At 37.9% G+C, this 26984-nt stretch overlaps 1 protein-coding gene across 1 annotated transcript in view; it reads right to left on the bottom strand.

Annotated features, from left to right (window-relative positions):
• The window catches only part of LOC150097919 (RING finger and transmembrane domain-containing protein 2-like), a 159659-nt gene extending 133144 nt beyond the window's left edge, over positions 1 to 26515 (bottom strand). Inside the window, exons 1-2 of the mRNA XM_090405935.1 lie at positions 26433 to 26515; positions 3981 to 4098 (exon numbers count right to left, since the gene is read on the bottom strand). The gene's annotated coding sequence lies outside the window, so the exon portion shown is untranslated. The remainder of the gene's footprint in view (positions 1 to 3980; positions 4099 to 26432) is intronic.
• Between the last annotated feature and the right edge of the window lie 469 nt (positions 26516 to 26984).

The following is a 26984-nucleotide window of genomic DNA, read 5'->3' as shown; positions in this document are numbered from 1 at the left end:
CTGTTTTTAAAAGTAAATGATACAAATTTGACGGTAAAAAAAAATTACAGATTATACAAAATGTTGAAACAAAAGTTTAAAACCACATGAATTTATAATGAATATATATATATATGATATATTTATTTATGTTATTCTTCAATAATTCAAGAAAGAACAATAAATCAGAAACTGTGATCAATGAATAAGTTATTATTAGAAAAATGTAATATGGTGCTGGCAGAAAAGTACGAGGGGATGGACTGAAAAGTTCTGATAAACACTTAGAACAAAATGATATTAAAGCAACTGTTATAACCACAAGAAAGAACATATCTTAAAACCCTTTAATCCCCATGTTTCATCAAATTGTAATAATTTGTTCTTTTTCTTTTAGGATATATAAGAAGACATGTCAGAGGTTTTGAAGAAATTCGCAGACACAGAGGTGAAGACCATCAAGTTTTTCATGCTGCAAGAAAAGTCTGCAACTGAGATTCACCAAACTTTGTGCGAGACTTTAGAGGATTGTGATCCAGCATATCCAACAGTTGCCAAATGGGTGGCCAAGTTTAAAACTGGTCATCCTGAGACAGATGCCCCCAGGTCAGGAAGACCCTCCACAGTGATCATACCTGAAAACATCAATTGCAGTATATACCATGATCCTTGATGATAGACAAATACCAGCCAAAAACATTGGAAAAACTCTGGGGATACCCAGGGAACGAGTTGAGGTCATTATCCATCAACATCTGGATATGCAGAAGCTCTCAGCAAAGTGGGTCCCCAAATGTTTGAATGCCAAACAAAAGAGAGAACATGTGCTGTCATCTTAAAGGATTTGGGGTCAATTTTAAGAAATCATATGCAAATTTTTTGGTTCTGAAGTTACGAATCCAAAAATCAGCATGGAAGGTTCTTGCTATGTCTTTTCAGATATAATGCAATCCTTACCAAGTACCAATTCCAAAGTTTATTTTGAAGATTCAGTTCTGGCATTATATAATGGCAAGTTGGTTATGATATTTATAATAGTAAACTAATTTTTAAAGATACTTGGGCTATAACTGAAATATAAAATAACACAAAAGAGGTGAAACAGTTACAGCAGCAGTTTATTCAAGCTCTGAAGGAAATGCCATGGGAAACTGAGTAGAATGCGTATTTTGCAGGACAATGCACCTGCTCGCACTGCTCATGAAACCAAACAGACAATACACAACTTGGGCTCTTTCAAAGTCTGCCTCACCCACTCTATTCATCAGACTTGACCCCATCTGACTATTTCCAATTACTAAATTTAAAAACACTTGAAAGGAATAAAATTTACCACAGATAATGACGTCATATCTGCAGCTGAAGACTGGTACAAGGGAAAAACTTTTTTTCTCAGCAGATTGCAAATGATGCAGCAGCATTGTAACAAGTGTATAATACTTCGTGAGGAACATGTAGAATAATGTGGTAAGTTACATGGTTCTACCTCAATTCCTTAATGGCGATTATCACAATTTTTCAGCAACCCATGTAAACTCCATTATTTTAATTTTTCCTAATAATGATTCTCCAGCTTAATATGAGATGGGTCCTTTTATTCATTATTTCTTTTTGATTTTATTTATGAAACAAAACATCAGTTTTATGCTTTTAGGTTTTAAGTTTACATCTTTGAATTTTAATCCGCATTTATAAAATTCCAAAGATTATTTTGAAGATTCAGTTTTGGCATTATATAATGGCAAGTTGGTTATGATATTTATAATAGTAAACTAATTTTTAAAGATACTTGGATGAATAAAGCATTAAACTTTAATGGCCAAATATTTCGACCTGAAAATTACAGGTCAACAAAAGTAACATATAGATTAGTGAAATAGATAAAAAACAGTGGATTATTTAAGTGACAACGAGTTTAATTTTATATGAATTAATTAATTTTCTAAATAATCTAATATACCTGCAGTTAATCACTTGCATTGTTCTATTTACTCCACTGTAAAAATGTTATTTGTTAAACTTATTATTACTATTAACTTTTTTATTATTGACTTTATTATCAATTCATTTTGACTATGCCAGTTTAAAGAAAAACTTGTTTACGAAAGGTTTAGTTCACTAAGCTTCTCTATCTTAAATTTTGTTCCCTGCTTTCTTCCTACCACACGTAAAGCAGACTCTAATCTTAGCTATTGATAGCTATATGATTGTGGTATATTCAATTTCTCACACTCTTCAGACTGACAAATTTATTTGATTTACGACTGCACCAGTCAGACCAAATAACAGAAAGTGAGAAATCAAAGAAGTGGAATTAAAGGCAATATCTAACAAAATTTCTCTTAACCATATTGCAATATCTAATTAACACAGATAGGTACGTAATTTTTTTAAGATAGTGCATTGGCAATGATCAGATCAAATTGTTGTTCAAACGAAGCATTTTATTCTAACTAAAAACATTGTGATTACAAACTAGACAAATAGTGGGGGGAAAAACTGTTTCTCCCAGCATAGCTAACTCCAGAAAATATATTGTACAATTAAAACATACGCATTCTGCATTCACACAGCCCTAATACGCTATTTAGTATTATACAACACAAACTAAACATATATTGGGTAATAACTGTTTCTACCAGCATAGCTAACTTCAGAAATTTACCTTGTACAAATATAACCTATTCACTTATGGCACTCTGACTCTTTACTCAGTACTTTACAAAATTTAGCAGACACTCGCTTAATATACAAATCTTATATATCTACAATCCAGGAAACATCGATATGATGTGCTTACTCACAGATTTTCTCTTTATAAATGGTCCTTTACCACAAACAAAGTTTCTCTCAGGACATTTCAAATCTTTGCCTTGATCTGGATATTTCTTTCGTTAACTTGGATGTTTCTGTACTCTGTATACAGACGGAAGGATATTGTAAATGATATCCTTCCGTCTGAGTAGCAAATGATATCCTTCTTTCTTCTACAGCTGCCCGTTGATTACACTAGTAGATATCTGGAGAAACTCCAATTTTGTCCTCGACGTATATCCGTTGGATACATTGGCAGACTTGCCTTGGAAGCTACCTGGAAAACAGCTGAAAAAAAAACCTAGCAGCAGCCCCTTTTCTCCCCCCCTTTCAGCCCCTTAAATATCCTTCTCGTTCTTTGTTCCCACTCGGAAGTGTCTGAGATTACCCTCAGGTGCGATGACGTCACTCGGTTTCTCTCTTGCAGAAAGTCTTTGTTTTAGTTGCCTGATCCATTCGTAAGTTGTTGTGAAGTTTTCTTTTACAAAATTTTTTTTTTGACTCACTATATTAATAAGACATAATCCCTTTCCTGTATTTTTAAACACTATAGTTACACAGGTTGCATCGAATAATTTACACAAAGCAGCCAACTTACATTCAAAGAAAATTAATACATTGTATTTTTATTTTTTTTATTTTTTATTTTTTTTCATTTGACATCCTTGTAAAATCGAGTTCAAGAAGTTAACTAAATTAACTTATCATGCGAGAGTTACCCTACAATTTAACTTTAGTAATGTAGCCCATCATTATGCTTTTTAGACACCTTTCACATTTTTTTTTTTTGCATACTGCTGATTCTGATTAAGCAGTTTCTCATTACAAAAAATTGCATTAAGTCACCTCTAAGTTTATCATAATTACCTTCCCTCTAATTCAATGCCCTTTTTTTAAAATGAAGTTCCCAGACATCAGCCACTTCCAAGTCACAACTGCAAATCACTTCCTAGTCATATTCTCAGAAGCTATTGCCAGAATTAGGGCTTTGAGACGACTTCCAATTAAAATGACAGCCAATCTCTAAAGATTCATCTGAAAAGATTCTGTGATTCATACCAACATACAGATAAATGAAAAAGTAAAGAAAAGCATCAAATTCCTGATATGTAACCTCGAGGGGTGCACAGGATACTATGGTAGTTATACATAAAAGTTTACAGTACAAAGAAAAATAACATAAATACCTGTTATTTAGAAAACTATATTCCCTCAAACTTGCACTTGCTATTTGTCTAGCTAAAGTAACAGAATGAAGAGCAGGCAGTTCGGTACTTGTTTCTTCCAGTTTGGTATACTTGCTTCCTAATGGTGGAAAATTTTCCATATTTTTAGTTTATGCTATTATATCAGTATAACTTAGTTTACTTAATACTGATATAACATTTATACTATTATAATATGGCAAAATAAAAACTAATATCTGACAAATTTTCCAAAATAGAAAATAATAAACATTAAACGAGAAGTATACAAATCTCCAAAATCAATTTAACCTATAGATCAGATCTGAATTAAAAATAAAACAGCTGCTCAAATTAAAGACCATCATGTCTCAGTCAGACCACACTACAGTAAGAACGCACGCGCAAGCATCCGCCGTTATTGTGAATCGGCGTAAATTGAACCGCCGTAAATCGAGGGCTGCCTGTATACCACTGAATACGTATTTCCCTTATTCCAGTGCATTTATCACTTTGCTATAATACATAATATTACTAAAATGCAACCTCCCTTTAACAAAGCAATGCTGACTATCACAGAAAATGCTGATGTTATCAAACCAATTCTAGACCCTAATTCTCATCAACACTTTAGATATATAAATCTGTCTATAATTCAAAGCATCAGTCTAATTCTCTTTTCTGATGTGGAACAATTCTTTCCAGTTCTTTTGGAATTGCCCTGTTTCAAGACTTGTGAAACAAATTAATGGTAGTCTTGTGAAACAAGATTGCTATTAACTCACTGGAACATTCCCTTAAAACACATGCAAAGTTCTACTGCCTTTCATCATCAGGTTTATTTAATTCCTTATATACCTCCTAAACAAATAGACTACCACAAGTTCAGGAAGTACATAGAAGAGACTGAATGGACTATTAAAAACTGTTACATAAATGATGACTATACTGACTTTATTAATAAATTCAACAAGTGCCAGAAAAAATCAGAAATTCCTGTGAAACAAAAGAAAAGAGAACGACTCTCACCTCAAACTATAGAACTATTGAAAAAGAGAAAAGAACTGAAGAAATCTGAAGAAAATTTTCTACAATACAAAATTATCTGTAAGTTACTAAGGAAAAGAATTTCATCTAGAGGTCTGTCCAATGTAAGAAAGGCCATACGTGCATGGAATTTCATATACTTCAGGAAATTTGAAGAAAGGTACCTCATCTTTGGGTGATCTTAAGACTTGTCTGATCGTGGTAGTTGGTTTAAAAACTACCCTGATATTATGAGCTTTTAACATTCTCGCCAATTTCGTGGATACTGAATTAATATATGGAATGACAGCTGTGGACACATATTGGGACTCCGTTCCACGTTGTTGGAGGTTGTCTTTAAAAAGCAATTGTTACGGAGCATATGAATGATGCTGGGTTTTTGTGATCTATGATGGTTAGACGAATAATGCAGATATCTACCTGTATCTGTGGGTTTCTTGTAAATGGACAGTTAGACATTGTTATCTTCTCTCCTCACCAGTATGTCAAGAAAGGGCAGTTCTTTGTTCTTCTCCAGTTCCATAGTGAATTTGATCTTATTATGTAGTGAGTTGATTTTATTAAGAAACACGAGAAAGTTTTCCATGGTATCCTTCCAGATGATGAACACGTCATCGACATATCTCCACCAAATCGACGGTTTAGGTGAAATGGTGGAAAAATATCCTTTTCAAAGTTTTTCCATAAATGGGTCTGTGCATGGTGGTGACAGGGGGCTACCTTCCGATTTTTTGTATATGTTATTTACTTTGAAGAAATTTGATTTCAGGCAATGATGAAACAACTGGATGACGTCTTGAGGGAAGAGTTCTTTTAGAATGTTGACCATCTCTACGACTGGTACATTCGTGAAAAAGGACACTACATCTAGACTAGCCATAATGTTCATTTGTGATATTTTGTACTCTTGATTTTTTCCACAAATTGTTGAGAGTTTTTAATGTAGGTCGCCGTTTGTCGAATTTTTCCTTTCATTAAATTTGCCAGATGCTTTGCTAGTAAGTATGTAGGTGAAGATCTTCCATCAGCTATTGGATGAAGTGGTACGTTTTCTTTATGAATCTTCGGTGCACCATAAAGGCGTGGAGTAATAGGGTGCAAGGATTTAAGTTGTTTTTTTAGTTCATCCGACCAACCGGTCATATTGCGGATAAGAGCGTTAGTCTCCAGATGATTACTCATGGTGGGATTTTTATCTAAGACTTGGTAAGTGGACTGTCTGCTAGTAACAAGTTAATCTTATTAAAGTAATGTTTCGAGTTGAGAATGACTGTTGAATTTCCTTTGTCCGCTTTGGTTATTCTAATGTCTTTGTTGTTACGTAAATTGCGGAATTGCTTTCTTATCATATGGAGTAGTATTAGGTATTGGTGGTTTTGCTGAGGCAAGAATAATCGCACTGTTGAATCTGATAGTATTTGCTGTAGCCTCTGGAAGATGATAAAGATATCATTGAAAGGATACAACATACCATGTATGAGCTTAAAATTGTTGACAAAGTGCAGAGAACAGTTTGATGAAATATCCAACAGTTTAGACTACACAACTTGGAATAACATAGACCACTTATTACATCATAGCTACAAAAAAAACTTTCAGAGCGAGTAAAATAACACAAATTTTAAAATTTGAGGTACTGTATAAGAACAAATTCCAGTCACAACAGTCTCCCAAACAAGGTGATTTTCAACTTATCAGATTACAGGCTTTCTAATCATGAATCAGAAATCCTTAAAAAGGGTTTCAACTTTGCATTGTTACATTGGACAGACCTCTAGAAGTTTTGAAATAAGACAAAAGGAACATGTGGGGGATGTCAATCACAATAGAATCATCACATCTGGTTTAGTTCATCATTTCTCAACATCAAATCACGTTATAGATTGGAAAAACAGTTCTATGTCTTACATCGAGAATGACTACAGACACAGAACTTTCAAAGAAACAGCAGTGGTGCTATGCACAGGTAATAATTTAAATAGAAATCAAGGTGCTATTCTTAAAGACATATGGAAATATCTCATCAATTCTCTCAGCTCAACAGAACTACAATATGCGAAAAACTACACAACATGTAGTCATGTACCGGATTCTGACTGAAGCATTCGAATGCATGCACGGCATCAAACACAAATTATCAAAGGTAATGGCCTAGCAGTTACTAAAGTGCAAGTTTTCATGTAACTTGATGCATTTGTTTTCACACCAGTTCAGCCTTGAAAATGCTAGACACTGGCTAGTGAAACTTGTTGGCTCTTTGTATTTGTAATCATTAAATCTTATGGTCTTTTAACAATAAAAGTTCTTAGGTAGTTTGCTTAGTAAGCCTTTGTGCCACACCCAGTCAAAGGCTTTGGAGATATCAAGTGCAACCACTTGAGATTCTGAAAGTTTATTTTTCACTTGGTTAGACTATAATAAATTTAGTTTAATCCTTTATCCAAGTGTGAGCAAACAAAGTTTGCGCCTGAAAGTATCTTCAGGACTGGGGTAAGGTGGTATAAACTTTCAACATCTTTCTCTAAATCCAGAGTAATTTAATAAAAAGGTGGCACACCGTTTGGCAACTCCTATAGGTAGAGATGACCTTGCTAATGCTTCTGCATGGTATCTCCACTTGGGCCTGGCTCCCACTGAAGAGATCTCAATAAAGGTCGAAACTAGTCTGGAAAGTGGCCCTTCCCTTAATGCATAACATTATACATATCCGCAAGGAGATGTATTTTGCATTATGGGAGATACTGAGATAGAAGTGATGTTAGCTTGCTCCACCTTTGCAACGAGTTGCCCATTGTTGTACCACCTTACCCCAGTCCTGAAGATACTTTCAGACGCAAACTTTGTTTGCTCACAATTGGATAAAGAATTAAACTAAATTTATTATACACTTGAGATTCACCAAACTTCTCCATGGCATTTGTCCAGAGATGGGCGACATATGTGAGCAGGTCTCCTGTTGATCGGCAGTGACGGAATCCATACTGGCAGTCGTTTGTTAGATGGGTGTCTTCAAGGTAGTGTAGGAGTTGGGAATTGATGATTTTTTCCATTACTTTTAACAGGACTGAGGTAAGAGAGATAGGGCAGTAATTGTACGGCAGTGACTTGTCACCCTTCTTGGGAATGGGCTGAATATAAGCCAATTTCCAGTTTGTGGGATAGATTCCAGTGGAGTTAGAAAGTATATATAGACAGCATAGGATAGGAATCAGTTCTGGTGAGCAAACTTTCAGGGCAATTGAGGGAATGCCATCAGGGCCAGGAGACTTTTTTTGTGTCTAATTTGGTCAGTAATTTTCTGATCTCATCCTGGCAAAGGATATAAGGGGCATTATGTTGGGTGTCTGGAATAGTTGGGGGATATTTACCATCGTCAGTTATGTATGCATTGGAAGCAAAGAGTGAAGCCAGAAGAATGGCTTTTTCTGTGAGTGATGATGCAATAGAGCCATCTGAGTATGGTGGGAATAGTGTTGGCAGACGTTACAGCCAATTGCTTTTTGTGAACAGACCAAAAGACTCGTCTGCCGTTTGGACAGGTTGCTAGTTTCCTGCTTTTTGCTCTTTCAAACTCTGTTTTGGAAGCATCGATTGTTTTTTTTTTTACATCTATTTCGGGATTCGGTATAAGCTCTAAAGGAGGATGAGGTTCTTGATTTCAGCCAGTTATGGTATGTCTGGTGTTTCATCTTTACAGCCTCGGCACATCTTTCAGAGAACCAGAGTTTAGTTATGGAATGGCAGTTCAGAGCACTGTGTGGAATGTGTGTTTCCATGTCGGTGAGGATTACTTTGGTAATAAGTTCGGTGTATATGTTTGGATTGGAAGGTCGGAAACAATAGTCCAACCATGGGAATGTCGCATAGAAGTTCCAGAGGCTGTCCCACTTGGAGTTATAATGCCAAACTACTCTTGTATAGGAGTGTCTGTGTAGGCATTGATACATAGGGGAGGAGATGAGCACTAGATTGTGGTCAGAATTACTCACTACTTTCACTGTGTATTTGGAGGGTCATTGGTGAGGAAGAGATCTAGGGTGTTTGGGGAGTGGTTTGGGTTATCTGGTTGGCATCTGAACAAGTTGTGTAAGGTCATTAGTGATGGCAAATGTTTCGGTATCTCTGCCTGCAAGATCTGTACAGCTGGAGGAGGAAATCATGTTGGAGGCTTAATGGATTTTTTTTTTACAACACTCAAAAATAATTAAAATAGAATTTAATACTTCCTATATTTCGTCCTAGTCACTAGGACATCTATGGGGATTACAAAAACAATTAATGTAACATGCACACACAAATCTTACAATATTAAGCCCAACCATGTGGGTGACACTAAAGTCCTATCTAGGTGGAGCGCCCTCTAAGGGCAGCAGTAGATGGCCTGGAATGTAAGGTGGGACCTCTGGTGATGAGTGTTTCCCAAATCTGATGGCCTCCAACATGATGTCCTCACAGCACTTAAGCCTCTACACACAAATGGAGGAGGAAAGCCAGCTAGTGTTGTGGACATTAAAATCTCCTAGGAGGATAATTTTGCTGTTGAGAAAGTGGGATTGGAGAAAATCAATTTTTAAGGAGAGGAAGTTAAAGAGCTCAGAGTAGTTGGTTGCAGTGGGAAAGTGATAAAGAGAGCAAATGAATTTGATTGAGTGGGGAAGAGATATTTTCAGCCAAATAAAATCAAAGTTGGGTGATTCTAGGTTGGATGCTCTCTGGCAAGATATGTCAGAGTGGATGTATGTGCAGACACCACCCTTGGGACGAAAGTTGTTGAAGAGTGAGTAGTTTGGAAGGTTGAGATAAATAGTGCTTGGGGGAGGTGAGATTTGAGTTTCTGCCAGAAGGAGTAAGTGGGTTTGGTAGACTGAAGGTGGTAGTGGACAATATTAAGGCTGGCAATTTAGACCACGGATGTTGGTGAAGTGAATATGTAGGGTTTTGCGAGTCATATGTTTGACCGCAAGGGTCTTGCACATTTCCTATGCGGTCCCTGCATACTGGTCTCCATGGTGGGTGCTAGTGGCATCACTTGGTTTTTTCACCAATTTAATAGGTCTGTAGTCGATGATCCAACTGTTGTCACCATTTTGACATTTTTCTTTGAGTTGTCTTTGTTCCCTTTGAGCAAATGATAAATCTGGTCGAGCACATATACGCGATTGGGGACAAGTGTTTCTGAACTTGTCGATTGCTGTTATTAGTTTTGATGTGCTTGTCGCTTTTACTAGGCATGGAAAGTTCGTTCCATTCTTTCTTTTATTTATAGGCCCAAAACGATGCCACTGATGATATTCTTAGAATTGATGTTACTGATGTCTACCATCACACAGTGTGTGTGTGTCCAGACAGAAAGCTGGCAATCCAACTGTAGAAGTCCTGAGACAGTCCAAATGATAGGAGTTTGAATAGTAAGCCTTTGTGTCAAACCTGGTCAAGAGCTTTAGAGATATCAAGTGCAGCCACTTAAGATTTGCCAAATTTCTCCATGACATTTGTTCAGAGATGGGTGATATATGAGAGTAGATCTCCTGTTGATAGGCCACAACAGAATCTGTACTGGTGGTTGCTTAATAGCTGGGACCCTTTGATAGACTGCCATATAACAGGCTTGAAATTATATTGATACAGATGAGGTTGGATAGTAAATTAGTGTCATGGACTGAAGACCGGTTGTCTCACAGGCATCAGAAGTTGTATATGGAGAAGCAATATCCCAGAATAGGAATGTCACAAGTGGTGTGCCCCAAGGGTGTTTTGGGATCGTTGCTGTTTAACTTGCTTGTTAATGATATTAAGAGAGATCTGAATGTAGGAGTTGAGAATTTATGGTTTTTCTCCATCACTTTAGATAGGACTGAGGTGAGTGAGATAGGGCGGTAGCTAGATAGCAGTGATTTGTCACCTACCTTAGGAAAGGGGCTTGGGGAAGTTTGGTGATACATAAAAAGGACTAGGAGAGACATCGAGGAGTCACATCCAGGAAGTGGTGTTAGTAGGAGAGTTCATTTGCTTAAAAACTGTCGGAATAAGAGAGACATGGTTGGAAGACAATGACAGAAATAGGGATGGATGGATATATTTTTCATGAAAAGAGAGAACAGAGCAGAAAGGGAAGAGGAAAACTGCTGTGTGGTAGCAGACAAGTTATGCCTGTGTAAGTGATTCAAGTGGTAAATAGTGGCAGTGGTTTTTGAGGCAGTATGGTGTGAAGTAGAGGTGGACAGGATTAATACTTGGTTGGGTGATGCTACAGACCTGGTAATGTGGAGAGCAGTGAGAAGGAAATGTATAGGCAATATTGGAAAGGGTCAGGATACAACTGACTAAGGTGGTTTCTGGTCTCTGGAACATTGAATATAAAGAAAGACTGAGGAAAAGCAATTTGCAGAGACTGGTTGATAGGAGGTGGGAGGGGTTATGATTGCAACATAAATTGCCAAGAGGTTATACCAGATTAACGAGGATGGAGGAGTGCAGTTTTTCTCCATACTTTACACAGAGAGAGGGGGAAAGAAGGGGAGAACAAGAGGTTATTCCTGAAAACTGTAATAAGGAGAGTATGAAAAGCAGGTTTTTTTGCATAGAGAGTAGTGGGCATCTAATGAGTGTAAGACAGTGAATGTATTTAAGGCACAGTATGATGAGCTGTATGTGTGTGTCACCTCCCATGATGAATCTTTTGACTCCACAGAGATCTGATCATCATCATAATAATAAATATGTTTGCAGAATATCTGGTTCATAAAAGCAGGTACATTCCTGGTACATAAGCTAGCTCATCTCCTGGTACATAAGCTAGCACGCACACACACAGGGAGCGGGAAGTGTGTTGTGAGAAAAATACATTTCCCAGTTTGCATATAGTTAAAGGAGCAGTCTGGTGTACTTTGGGGCATGGCAATTTAGTGATGTAATTCCCAGGAAAATGTCTCAAACACTGAAGAAATTTATGCTCACTAAAAAACAAAAGCTTCAGCTAACTGAAAAAAAAAAAAAAAAAATGGGGAGGGAGGGATGTGCAAAACTTGCAGAAAAATAAAAATGTGGGATGCAGGTGCAAACTATGAGTTATACAAAAGAGAAATTCACAAGACAATAGGTGTAGGCACCTCTAAAGAAAAAAGGGCATGAAAGTCATTTTATGAAGGTTTGAATTTAACCCTATTTGGGTAGTTAAATCAAAAATGAGCAGAAAAAAAATACAAATCGCTAGTCTATATTGTTGGAAGTTTTTTTCTTTTTTGAGGTAATTTTTTTTTTTTTTATAGGTAAATAAGACTTCTCCATTGCTTCCACCTTGGTATCACCACCTCTGGGTCTGGCTCCCACTGACGAGACCTCAATAAAGGTCAAAACTGGTCTGGGTAGTGGCCCTTCCCTTAATGCATAGCATTATACATGTCAGCAAGGAGATGTGTTTTGCATTATGGGAGATACTAAGATAAGGAGTGATGAGAGCTTGGTCCACCTTTACCACGAGTTGCCTCAGTCCTGAAGATAGTTCAGGCGCAAACCTTGTTTGCTTACACTTGGATAAAGGATTAAACTAAATTTATTATTCTAGTCCTATATGTAAACAAAGCAAGCTATTTCATACATCTGTTAATTATGAACTATCTTAGTAATTCTCAAAAACAGAAAAAATTACAGGTTATCTGATTATGTGGTAGCTGGCCTGGTAGACCAAATGGTTAAAATATACTTTCTCCAACAGGCTGTGGATTAAAATCCTGCACTGGATATATATGTTTGTGATTCTCTTTAGATGGAAGATGAATTTTATCAAAAAGCATGAAACCACTGCCCAGCTTATTGAAGACCAAAGCTCCATGTCTGGCCTCATTCCAAATAGAAATAAATACAATTAATAAAAGTAGAAAAAAAAAATCCTTAGCCACTCAGGGTACTAATGTACTATAGGTTTAGGAAAGTCTTTTGTGAATGGGAGTAAAAAAAAAATAATAATAATAATAGAATAACAAGTATGAATAGACAGCAACAGCCACTACAGTTATAAGTGATATCTGTAAAACAAAATACAAAGTTCAGATTATCTGTGCATCCTAATTGTCACATAATTCTGAATGTTTATTTATAATAAGAGTTCGCTGTTTTATTTGATATGTTTCAATTTGAACAGAAGTTTTTTTCCTTAAAACATTTTTATGTATAGAAAATGACTCCTTATTTTACTTTTACAAGTGATAGACATGTCTGTTAATAAAATGTTTTGGAATGTGTCTACTTCATTAAGAAAAATATCCCTGTACTTGTATAGTTAACAATATGTAAGAAAAAACTGCTAAAAGTGAAATAGAATAGCACATAAAGATCAATTTTTTTTAAAAAAAGTTAATTTGCAGACTAGTGTAATGTAATCACTGAATGAAGGGAAATGAAAGAAGAGTATTTAAAAGCAAAAGAGGGGGAAAGTAAGGAGTATGGTATGGCATGGTGACTACAATAAGAGAAGTGATTGAAGAAAACATGAAGAATCAGTTTATAATAGCAATATGGAAAGTGAAACAATTCACTGTTTTGGAAGGTATGAAGGATTTGAAAAGTGACAAAGTATAAGAGAAGATATGAAGATAAGAAGCGAAAAATAAGAGTGATAGACAAACAGTGCAAGTTGCTATGATTCTAGCAGTGAGGCTTATACATTAGTAATTTATAATACATGGTGTTTCAAAAGGGTGTATGCAACTTTGCAGGAGAACAGAGAATAACTCAGAAGATGTACAAAAGCTGAGTGAGTGCCATATTTAGTGAAACATCAATTTTTGGTCACAACTTTATTACCAAATGACAGCACTAGATGCCTTGATACATCACGCCATTTGAAAATGGTGACTTTTGGTGGTGCAGAGCAATCATGTTGTGTGTTTTGGTTTGAGAAAACGAAGTCGGCAACACAAGTTCAGAGATATTTCCACGTGCAATATGGCAAAGAACCTCCTAGTAGGCACACAATCTACATGTGGTACAAAACTGTTGTGGAAACAAGTTGTTCTGTGCATCATTCAAGGTCAACGAAAAGGCCACATGCTGCTGATGCTGTTGTGGAAGAAGTTGGGGAAAGTTTCCAGAGAAGTCCTGAAAAGTCAACCAGACGGGCATCAAATTGGAATTACATATGTAACTGTGTGGTGTGTTTTACGAAAACGTCTACATTTAAGGCCCTACAAATTTACCCTCATATAACATTTGAAAAAAGATGATAAGAAGAATACCAGGATTTCTGTACAGAAATGATTAGTAGGATAAAACAAAATGAGGACTTTTTTTGGACATACTCATTTTCAGTGACGAGTGCACTTTTCATGTAAGTCAGCAAGTAAACACTCACAACTGCAGAATTTGGGGAAGCAAAAATCTACATGCCATCATAAAACATGTTCACAGCACCTCAAAGGCTAACATATTTTGCACCATAAGTGTATGAACCCTTCTTTTTTTCAGAGTCTATAAAAAAAAAGGTGTATATCTGGATATGCTACAAGGGTACCTAATACCACAATTAGACGCTGATGACCACAACAGATGCTTACATTTCCAGCAAGACAGAGCACCTACTCATTGCCTGACAGTCATACCTCGACACCCGTTTTCCAGGCAGATGGATTGGTATACAACTTTGAATGACAATAGAAGGTAAATAGCGATAGATGAATAATTTTCATTACCATGCAAATGTAACATAACACTTGAAGTTTCAATACAGACAGTTAAAGATCGACGTGATGGCCTCCAGTAATTCTGCAGATGTCCCCATCTGTAATCAGTTTCCTGCCACATGCAGCACAGTGTATCTGGCATAACTTCAGCAATAGCGGCAGTAATTCTGGAACAAATATAACAGTGTAAGGTCGGGGAATGCAAGGGGCACTGCATTCCCCTGACCTTACACTGTTATATTTTTTTTTATGGGGCTTTGCATAAGATTGAGTGTTTGTACCACCACTACCAGCCAATCTGTATGTGCTGCATTCCAGAATTACTGCCACCATTGCTGACGTTATGCCAGATACATTATGCCGCATGTGGCAGGAAACTGTTTACAGATGGGCAAAATTACTGGAGGCCATCATAACAAACTTTAACTGTCTGTGTTGAAACTTCAAGTGTTATGATACATTTGCATGGTAATAAAAATTGTTCATCTATCGCTATTTATCTTCTATTGTCATTCAAAGTTGTATACCCACTTTTGAAACATCCTGTAATATCACTAAGGAGATTACAATATACACTATGCATTCATTAGCATAACTTTTACTTAATATTTCCAATATTTTGGCAAAGTGAAACTACCATCATCATCAGGGAAAAAACAATGAACAAACTGATATATGCATACAGGAACTTCTTCTTCTTCTGCAGCTTCTCCCACTTAAGGGGGTCACTGTTGATAATGAGTCTCCTCCACACCTTCTTGTCTTGGGCTGTCACCACATCCAAGTTCTTCATCCTCAAGTCCTCTTCTACCAGCTCCCTCCATCTCTTCTTTGGCCGCCCACGCTTCTGCCTTCCTTGTACATCTATCTGCATGACCCTTCTTCCCACATATTCGTCCTCCCTCCTCATCACATGACCAAACCATCTCAACCTTGCCTCCTGTATTTTCGCTCCTAAGTTCGTAACTTTCACTGTTCCCCTGACAGTCATTTCTCAGACGATCCTTTCTGGTCACACCGCACATCCACCTAAGCATTTTCATCTCTGCTACTTCCATCCTGCTGATGTTAATTTTCCTCAGGGCCACAGTTTCTATAGCATATGTCATAGCTGGCCTCACTACTGTCCTATAGATTTTGCCTTTCAGATTGATCGGCACCCTCTTATCGCATAACACTCCAGCCATCTCTCTCCAGTTCCTCCAACCCACTTGTATCCTGCATCCCACTTCCTTCTCAGCTCCTCCATCTTCTTCCACTGTTGAACCTAAGTATCTAAAGTCTCTCACCTTCCTGATGACATTTCCTTCCAGCTCCAGATCTGTCTCCTGTCTGCTGTCCACTGTGCAACACACATACTCTGTCTTACTTCTGCTCAGTTTCATACCTCTCTCTCTTTTCCAGTACTTTTCTCCATCTTTCCAGTTTAGTTCCTGCTTCTTCTCTTGAATCTGCACACAGCAAGATGTCATCTGCATACAACATTGTCCAAGGCGCATCTTCTCTCACCTCCTCTGTTACCACCCCCATCACAATATTAAACAGAAACGGACTTAATGCTGACCCTTGATGCAAGCCAACTGTTACTTGAAAACTTTCTGTCTGTCCCAGACAGGTCCGAACACATTTCTGTACATCTCCTGCACCAACCTGACATATTTCTCTGGTACCTTCTTCTCCCTCAGACACCTCCAGACTTCTTGCCTTGGCACTCTATCATATGCTTTCTCCAGATCAATAAATACCAGATGTAGCTCCCGTTGCTTCTCTCGAAACTTTTCCATCATCTGTAGAACCCCAAAGATAGCATCTGTGGCTGATCGACCATGCATGAAGCCAAATTGCTCCTTTGCAATCTCCACCTCCTTCCTCAGTCTTCCATCAAGAACCCTTTCTAGGATTTTCATTGTGTGGGACATCAACTTTATTCCTCTGTAATTCTTACAGTCTTGCGCACTCCCTTTACCCTTGTAGATGGGGACAAGAGTACTTTTCCTCCATTCCTCGGGTATAATTTCCCGTTGGCAAACTTTCATGAACAGGTCAATCCCTCATCCTCCAGAGCCTTCCATGCCTCCACTGGAATCCTGTCTGGGCCCACCAATTTTCCATTCTTCATCCTCTTCATGGCCTCCTTCACTTCCACTCTACTGATGTTCTGCACCATCCCCTCAGAAGGCTGCCCATCTTCTCTGTGAGTCCACGCATTTTCTTCATTCAAAAGTCCCTCAAAGTATATTCTCCATCTGTTTCTTATCTCCACATCCCTCCATAATATTCTTCTTTCAGTGTCTTTGATCTGCCTCACACGTACGATGTACTTTGAAGCCTTATTTCTACATTTTGCCAATCGATAAATCTTTCTCTGTCCTTCCTTTGTTTCTAATTGATCATAAAGGTCTTGATATGCCATGGCCTTCACCTGTGAAACAACTCTCTTGGTTCTCGCTTTTTCTCTCTGTATTTCTCTCTGTCCTCTTCCACTCTTGACCCTTCCTCTTAGCCGTCACTGCTTCCTGTACATCATTATTCCACCACCAACCCTCCTTCTGCTCTGTAATCTTTCCAGGTGTTTCACCAAGCACCTCAATTGCACAGCTTGGAATTACTTTTGAATTATGTCTCCACCAGTCTTGTACACTTTCTAGTCCATCCGAAATCCTCTCTAACACCTTCTCCCTAAAACGGTTCCTCACACTCTCTTCTTTTAAGCTCATCTATATACAAGTAGCCAAGTCGTGAAGATACTTCATGTGCAAACTTTGTTTACATACACTTGGATAAAGGATTAAACAAGAATATAATTTCTTGGCATTTTTATTTTAATAAGGTAAGTATTACCAAAGCAGAACAACAAAGAACAAGTCTAAAGCACTAAATAGTGTACTTAGTGGACCGGAAAGGGTGTTGTTATGTTGACGTTCTACGAATAAGTACTTCTCAGACTTGAGGTAGTTTCATACAACCAAATTTGCTCAAATTTGGGAAGATTCTTAAGGCTGAAGTAGAAGTCTTTCATCTTTAAATTCTCTTGTGGAATAAGTTTGCCTTTTTACATTGTATATTATGGTACATGTCCAAGGTATGGTTCAGCAAATCCTGAGTCACCAGAGTGTAGTTTTTGTATTTGATGATTCTGATGTTCACTCTCTAATCTCACTGAAAACACTATTCCCTCCCCCCTCCTCCAATTATGTTCCATTTTTATATCTACATCATTCTCCATCAGCCAAATCTTACTAATACCCATACCGTTTGGTCAATTTGAACTGATGCCAGAAATTCCTCTCACTTATTCTGAAAGGATCATTGAGAGAAAGAGAGAGAGCTCATTACAATGCTGAATACTGATCTCTGGATGATCCTTTCACATCTTCAATGCTTCAGTGGCCAGAGAATTTCAAAAAGTAAAGAAGGCAGCACATCATTAAATTTGAAAATCTATTAAAAAACAGTACTTCCAAGCTTTAACAACCATTGGGAAAAAAACGTAATTAACTCATCATCCTTCCTGCTCAAGCCAGAAGGCATCAGTGCGCTCGGTTGTAGCCATAATTAAACTCTTATGCCTAAAAAAAATACTTACCAAAGAAATGATACAGATTAAAAGACGGATTCACAGCCTTCCAACCCATATGGCAAATGGGACCATCAGAGGCCACAACTGAGTGTGCTGATGGCTTTTGACTTGAGCAGGAAGAATGATAAGTTAATTATGGTTATTGAGGCCTGGAAGTACTGTTTTTTTAATAGATTTTCAAATTTAATGATGTGCTTATGTTTTTATCTTTTGAAATTCTCTAGCTGCTGAAGAACTGGAGATGTGAAATCATTCAAAGATCGGCATTCAGCATGGTGGTGAGCTCTCTCTCTCTCTCTTGATGATCGTTTCAGAATAAATGTGAGGAATTTCTGGCAACACTTTAACTTGACACTATCCTTTGTCCCCCATTAAGAATAGAACATAATGGGAGATGTGGGGAACAATGTTTTCAATGAGGTTAGAGAGTGAACAGGATGGGGAGAGGAATATTGCTGATGATAGCAGAAGAATTGCAACTCTTTAGTAAAAGTTTTGCATGAAGTTGGAGATGCAAGAAGTAGTGCATTTAAGGCAATAATATGTATGAGAGATACATGGTCAGTTTCTACTATAGGTCAGGAAATGCAAAAGAAGATGTGAATGAAATGCACTGGCAAAAAACATGATGAGTACATGACAAGTAATCATGGAGGACTTCGATGTTCACGGCAGAAAATAATTATTAATATTGTTTCTTGATCTGCAGTTTTTATATCCGCTACAGCATATGTTCTTCTGGCTAGGTTTCTATGACAGAATAAAAAAAAAAATAAATAAATAAATAAAAAAAAAAAAACCTTTGTCACCCCCATGTGAGACCTGGCTAACTTATTTTCAGTTGAAAAGCTGTTATTATAAACATCTTAGATTTAGGCCAAAACTCAAGTATTTTCAACCAATGGATAATGTCATTAACAACCAAGTTTCTAGCTAGCAATGATGACTACACTTTACAGACATGTGGGTCATATTTCAGGCTTACTTGTCATATTTCATACTGTAGGTGGGTTAAGGATAAGATAATCTAGAAACAAAATGTTGCTATAGAAAGCAAACATAGCTATTTTTTTTCAAGCCACTTCAAAGTAGGGTAGTAGTCATCTCACACAGACTGGTTGATTGTGTATTTTAAAAAGAAATATCCAGTATGATGTTTTAGAGTTATACACCCTCTGTCCAAAAAGAAAACGAACTTTTTGAAAATATAAGAAACTAGTGGCACCACCTGTTGTATCTTTTTGTTGTTGAAAGCAGCAACCTTCATTAGTGTTGTGTCAACTGCTTATGACATTTGTTTCATTAGAAGCCCAGTTATAGTGCCAAGAGTGACAGTGTGTATTTTGACAAACGGTTGGAAAATGAGTTTCAAACAGAGAGCTGTGATTGACTTTTGCGTTAAACTTCGTAAAAGTTTTACCGCAATGTATCAAATGCTTTAAAAAGCATGCAGTGATGAATGCTTATCCCGTACTCAAGTTCACAAGTGGTTTAAGCGATTTCAAAGTGGTTGTGAGACCCTTGAAGACAATGAAAAGCCGGGCCATCCAAAAACTGGACTGAGCAAAGTTAATATCCAAAAAGTGCGTGATTTCATCAAAGAAAACCCGAAATCGTCCATGAGATTGATTGAAGATGAATTGGGGATTCCAAAATCAACTGTGCACAACATTTTGACCGAGAGTCTGGGCCTTTGTAAACTGAATTCATGATTTGTTCACCATAAGTTGATCGATGACCAAAAAATGTATCGAATTGAACACTACAAGGACCTCATTAAAACTGCTTGTAAGGACTCAAACTTCATTGAAATGATCGTTACCGGTGACGAAACTTGGTGTTTTGAGTATGAGTCCAAAACAAAGTGCCAGAGTGCTGAGTGGAGACCACCAGAAGAGGGCATCCGAAAAATAGTCGCTTGGAGAAGTCAAAAGTAAAGATAATGCTGATTTGTTTCTATGATTCCAACGGCATTATTCACAAAGAATTCATTCCGCTGGCCAAACGGTCAATGGCGAGTTTCTCGAAGTTTTGAAGCGATCAATAGCAAGAATTCTTCGCATATGGCATGAATATCACGACAACCGACCGTTCGTCAAAACACAGTCACTCTTGGCACTATAACTAGGCTTCTAATGAAAGAAATGTCATGGATATCGCGCCCCCCCCCCATACACAACTTTTGATACCTATCAGATAGCCAGTCTCCAATCCAATGCACTAATCTAATATCCAATCCCATCTGCTCTAGTTTGACTGTCAACTTATCATGAGGTACTCTATCAAAAGCTTTTGCGAAATCGAAGTATATTACTGTGTATCCTTCTCTTTTGTCCAAGGAAGCAGTCACTTCATTGTAATAAGTAAGTACATTACTAAAACATGACCTCCCTTTAGCAAATCAATGCTGTCCATCAAAGATAATACCATTGTTGTCAACCCAATTCTGGATCCTAGTTATCACCAGCTTCTCCAACAACTTAACCACAACATCTGACACACACAGATAGGACTATAATAATGTGCTTCAGTTCTATCATCTCCCTTATGAGGCAGCACAATCTTGTCCTCCTTCCACTCCTTTGGAACTCAATCCAGTGCAAGACTCATATTAAAAAAATGTGTCAAAGCAAATGTCAACTCCCTGGCACATTCCTTCAGAATACGTGGTCATATTTTATCTAGTTCCACAGCCTTATTAACCAAGTTTGCTGAATTCCCCATACACCTCTTGTTCAGAATATGTGTGTTGAGGCTTAAGTGCTGTGAAGAATTCATGTTAGAGATTTAATGGAATAATAACAACCCTGAGAAAGGATTAAAACTAATTTTAATACTTCCAATATTTTGTCTCTGTAACAGAGACATCTTCGGGGATTACAAAAACTTTTTGCAACAACACACAATATTGGAAGTATTAAAATTAGTTTTAATCCTTTCTCAGTGTTGTTAATATTCCATTAAACCTCTAACATGACCTCTTGTTCACTTATAGCTAGTCTCTCATCCCCATCATCAACTACTCTTAATCTCTCGATGATGTCACATTCACAAGAATGAAATCTCTTTATGAACTGCTACGGAAATATATCCACCATATCTTCCGCAAAAGTTGTCCATATACCATTTTCTCCAATCAACGTCATCCTTTCATAATCATTCTTTTTTTTTGTTGGCTACATATCGAAGAACTCCCTAGGATTCTTTTTGGCTTCATTAGCTAACTGCTGCTGATACTTCACTTTTGCTACCCTTACCAACCAAATCACTCTCCTTGCCTGGTCTTTGTAATCCTCATGGAATTGGTTATTACCACTTCTCTTATGCTGCCTCCACAATGCCTTTTTTCTCTGTATCACATGCTATATCTCTTCATTCATCCATTTCACACCTAACTTATTTAACCTTCTGACCCTTGGAATACATTTAGACATTGCTTTTACCAGATAGTTCTTGAATATCCCCCAAGTGAACTGATCTCTTTTACAGGTAACTCTTCATTCCATGCTACACCTGCAAGCTGTCTCCTGTGCTTCTCATAATCACCAGCCTTGTAGTTCCACATATACCTTTTTCCCACAGAGGTTCTCACACTGCAGGCAACCATCCAGGTAATCACTTCATGATCACTCTCACTGACTGGAGGGTGATTTGACACCTCATTTATAATAACATCCTGTGATGAGATGATCAAATCAAAGACCCTCAATCCTCGTGTGCCCTGTTACATACTGTCTGAAGTAGTTGTTCCTCAAAAACTCATTTTCTTTACTTCCAGTTGCTATCTCATCCTAGTCTATACTAGGATGAGATAGCAACTGAATCGTACTTACCGGGTGCGAAATTTAAGGATGTAAGCGAGAGCATTAGAGTGCAAAAACAGAGGGTGAAAGAAATAACAATTGTGGCTGGTACGAATGAATTGAAAGGTGATAAATTTTTTATGAGAGAGGACTTGAAAGTATTGTTAAAGGTAGCGAAAGAAAAGAGTGACAGAGTTAGAATGGTGAGTCTGTTACCGCGGTATGACAGAGAGGAGTTTAGAAGGAGGGCCATAATCGCAAATGATATTATGCGCAGGTTATGCGGACGGTGTGGTGTGGAATTTGTGGACGTGTGGAATGAGTTTGATGGGCGAAAGGACTCATACAAGATGGATGGCCTGCATTTGAATGGACTTGGTGTGCGGAGACTGGAAAAAGTGTTGCTGAATGAAGTGAAAATGGATGTGCAGAACCAGGGAAACTAGAACTACCAAGGAGGGGGGGAAGTGGATATCCAGACATCAGTGAGACAATTGAGTGTAAAAATGTATATAATGTACCTGAGCCAGCAAAAAGGACAAAAAATGGGAATGGGATATTTAGAATAACGCATCAAGATAGGGGTGGGACAAAGGGATCACTGCAATTCATGTATACTAATGCCAGGAGTATTAGGAACAAGAAGGAAGAATTTTTGGCCTTGATTGGCTCTTCCTGGCCACAGGTTATTGGCATTAGTGAAACATGGCTGACGGAAGATGATATAGTTAGTGGGATAGAATGTGTAGGTTATAGTATGTTTAGGAGGGACAGAGAGAATAAAATTGGGGGAGGGGTGTTATTGATGATAGCTGATGAACTGCAGCCAAGGAGAATTGAAGTATTGCAGGATAGTGAAAGGAGCTCATTTGAGGCTATTTGGTGTGAGATTGATACTGGCAGAATAAAATATACAGTTGGGTGCTGCTATAGACCAGGTGATGGAATAGATGGTGGAGATGGTATGCATAAACAAATTGATGAAATGAGTGGAAGGAGGGTAATTATTATGGGGGATTTCAACTATGGTAACATTGATTGGAAGGAGGAGAGGACACATGTGAGGAAGGAAATGGATTTTATTCAATTATTAAGGGATAACTATCTGAAACAGCATGTAATTGAAAATACTAGGGGTGTGAGAGTGCTTGACCTGGTAATAGTATCTGAGAATTTGACTGTAATGAATATGACCATGTTGCCACTTATTGGTGAGAGTGATCATAAGGTCTTGACCTGGGAGGTGGCTAAAGGTGTGAAATTTGTGATTAAGACAGGGTATATGTGGAATTACCGTGCTGGCAAGTATGACAAGCTTAGGAGATTGCTTGGATCAGTGCCATGGCATGTACAACTGCAAGGGCTGGACGTCGATAGAGCATGGGAAGTGATCAAAGAGCATTTACAGGAGGTTATGGCTGATTGTATACCTAAGGTCCGAATAGTGAAACAAGGAGGGGTTAAATGGATAAATAACACCATTAAACTTGAGGTGCAAAAAAAGAAACAACTATGGAGGGAATTTAAAGAAAGGGGTGACCTGCAGGACACGAACGGTATAAAGTACAGGCCAGAAGGGTAACGAGTGTGGTAAAAACAGCAAAAACCGATTATGAAAGGAAACTAGCTATGCAAGCAAAAGAGAATCCCAAACAGTTCTTTCAATATGCTGCAAGCAAGGAAAAAACTGTACATGGCAAAATGATTTTAAGGAATGACGATGGTAAAGAGTTCACTGAACCAGTCGATATAGTGGAGTTACTGAGTGCGCACTTTGCAAAAGTATATCATCCAGGTGGTGACGTTGAAAAAATGAAGGAACCATTAGTTTATATGGGAATTGTGATGAATGAAGTGGAGGTGAATAGTCTATTACAGAACCTTAATGTGAATACATCTGTGGGATTGGATGGTATACCGGCACGGGTCTTGCATGAAGCAGCTAATGAATTATCAGTGCCCTTGACCATGTTGTTTAATCTGAGTCTCAGGTCTGGCTTAGTCCCGAAGGCGTGGAAAGAGGGGAAAATAGTTTCACTGCATAAAGACTATGGTTGCAAATTACCGACCGATCAGCATATCAGGAGTCGTTGTCAAGGTCTTGGAGAAAGTAGTCAAGGGAAAAATACAGGAATGGATTGATGAAAATGAGATACTGTACAGAGGACAGCATGGCTTTGTAAAGGGTAGATCATGCCTCAGTAACTTGCTCAAGTTTTATAACAAGGTGACGGCTGAACTGGATAAGGGAAATGGGTTTACAGTGATACTGCTGGACCTGGCAAAGGCGTTTGACAGGATACCACATGGAATTCTAATCCGTAAACTACAACATATGGGAATGGATATAGGGTTGGTGAGATGGATAGCTGGGTGGTTGATGGAGAGATATCAAAGAGTAGTTTATTCAGGAGTAGAGTCCAAAAAACGGCCTGTGACTAGTGGTGTGCCACAGGGTTCTGTTCTTGGACCACTGCTGTTTAATCTGTTCATTAACGATATAGGGAAGGGTCTAAGTGGGACAGTTCATTTGTTCGCTGATGATGCAAAGTTGGGTAGGGCGATAGTGAATGCAGAAGATGTCAAAGTCTTGCAAGATGACTTAGATAGATTGGAGTTCTGGACTAAGGAGAATGGATGTCAATTTAATGTGACAAAATGTAAGGTTATGCATTTCGGAGTGAAAAGATTAGCAGCAGTATACCACATTGGTGGAACTGTACTCCAAGAGATTGATAAGGCCAGGGACTTGGGAGTGTTGGTGGATAGGGAGATGAAGTTTAGGGGGCACATTGCGAAAGTAGCTAAATCAGCTCATCAACTCACTCGGTTGTTGAAAAATACCTTGACGAGCAGAGAAAAACAAGTTATTGTACCTCTGTACCGAGCCCTGATAAGACCTCATCTCGACTACTGTGCCCAGATTTGGTCACCTCGGTTCCTTCTGCCAGGAGGTTGAGATGATCCAGAGGCGAGTGACTAAGATGATAGCAGGTCTATGGAATGAACCATATGAGAACAGGTTGAAGATTTGTGGGTTGCAGAAACTAGTTGATAGGCGGAAAAGGGGAGACATGATTGAGACATTCAAATTGCTAAAAGGATTCTATAGGATTAATTCAGATGATATTTTTGAGATCAGGACTGGTGGTGGGAGAACTAGGGGACACCCATGGAAGCTGGGCAAGAGCGTGGTTAGCAGGGGTGTTAGAGCTGGGTTTTTTACTTTTAGAGTGGTAAATGAGTGGAATAAGCTGCCAGAGTCTGTTGTGGGTGCTATGACAGTGAGCGAGTTCAAGGCAAGGTATGATAGATACTGTGAGAATGTTGAACAGCTGCGTGAACATGATGTTTAGGGCCTCCCTCGATGAGTCGAAGGACTCCCGGAGTAGCCCGTGGTAGTAATAATAATAATAATAATAATAATACTACCATAATTAAAATTTCCCATAATGATCACCTTTTTCTTATTTGATTGGCTAATTTGATTATACATTTAATAGTAACTACAATCCACATTACTAGGTCTATAACAACATCCAAGTAAGTATTTCATTCTATTTGCTTCTATCTCACACCATACTGCCTCAAAACCACTGGCACTATTCCCATCTTACATGTCTATTTTGCACATGGACAAAACTCTTTCTCTGTCAACAGTAGCACTCCCCCCCCTTTTTTTTATCCTTTCAATCCTCACGAAACACATCATACCCTTACATCTCTATTCATCAGGACGCCATCCTCATCCAACCGTGTCTCACTTATCCCAAAAACCTTTGTGTGAACAAACTCATTTAATGAGTGTTTTAATTCTTTATTAGTTAAAACTTACTGACTTAATTTGACTTACTCTAATTCAAAGTCAAATAAACCAGACTTAATAATATCATACTTCAATGCAGATGACAGAACATCGAAATTTAAAATCGAAACGAATCTCACATGGAATAAGAACCGTATCATAAGAGCTAGAGCACAAGCAGAAATTAATGCTGCTTTGGCAAGTTATCACAAGTAGATTGTAAATATTCGCCATGTTACGTGGAATGCAAAATTACGAACAAGTATCGCAATTCGATTTAGAATTTGCATTCTAGGAAACTATTTTCTTAATGATTATTTTAATTCTGTTTGACTTTTGCAATAACTGCTGTAAACAAAAATGTCACAAGAACCCATCGGTCACCAGATGTTACTGGAATGCAAAACGTATTACGAACAGTTACACACTTAGGTTTAGAAACTCGTCACGGTTTATGGCACATAATTCACTTTTAACGTGTTTTAAGTTTTTTTTAACCTTTTCGGTTTATTGGAAATGAAAATAAACCAAATTAAAACTTACGGTAATCACAATACGGTACAAAAATACTTTCATTCTATCCCTTCTGATATCACTGTTACTATTGCCCTCTACTAAAATTCAACATTCCCTTCTGATATTACTGTTACTATTGTCTTCGATTAAAAATCAACACATCTTGATTTAGGCTTCAGCTTGTCGAGTCTTTAATGCAGAGTATATCAATTGATCTTTTTCTATTTAATTTCTAGTCTCATGCTAATTTCGCTATTCTTTTTGAATCTATTCAATTAATATGCTTATTCCATTCTAACTCGGGGCAGAGCTGACTAGTACGTGTCCCCAGGTGGCGGATCCGGGAAGAACGGCCTTCGGATATGGAGGCTAGCTGCGACATAAGCAAAGCAATCTGGCGAATAAACAGCCGTGAACCAACAGCGGGTGAGCTATCAGTGCATGGGGGAAGCAGAAGTGGCAACTCTGTCTCATTTAAAACCTCACAAAGCTCAACAACGACATGGCGGGTATTGCCGCCATTAAACAAGCACCTGCTGGGACCACTGCCCCTGACAGTGGAAAGCTGCATTGTCAGTA

The sequence above is a fragment of the Typopeltis vanoorti genome, chromosome 16, assembly GCF_054136105.1.
Source record: "Typopeltis vanoorti isolate ZY-2024b chromosome 16, IOZ_Tvanoo_1.0, whole genome shotgun sequence".
NCBI lineage: Eukaryota > Metazoa > Arthropoda > Arachnida > Uropygi > Thelyphonidae > Typopeltis > Typopeltis vanoorti.
Note: the sequence above shows the minus strand (reverse complement) of the source record. Positions and strands in the feature narration are given on the sequence as shown.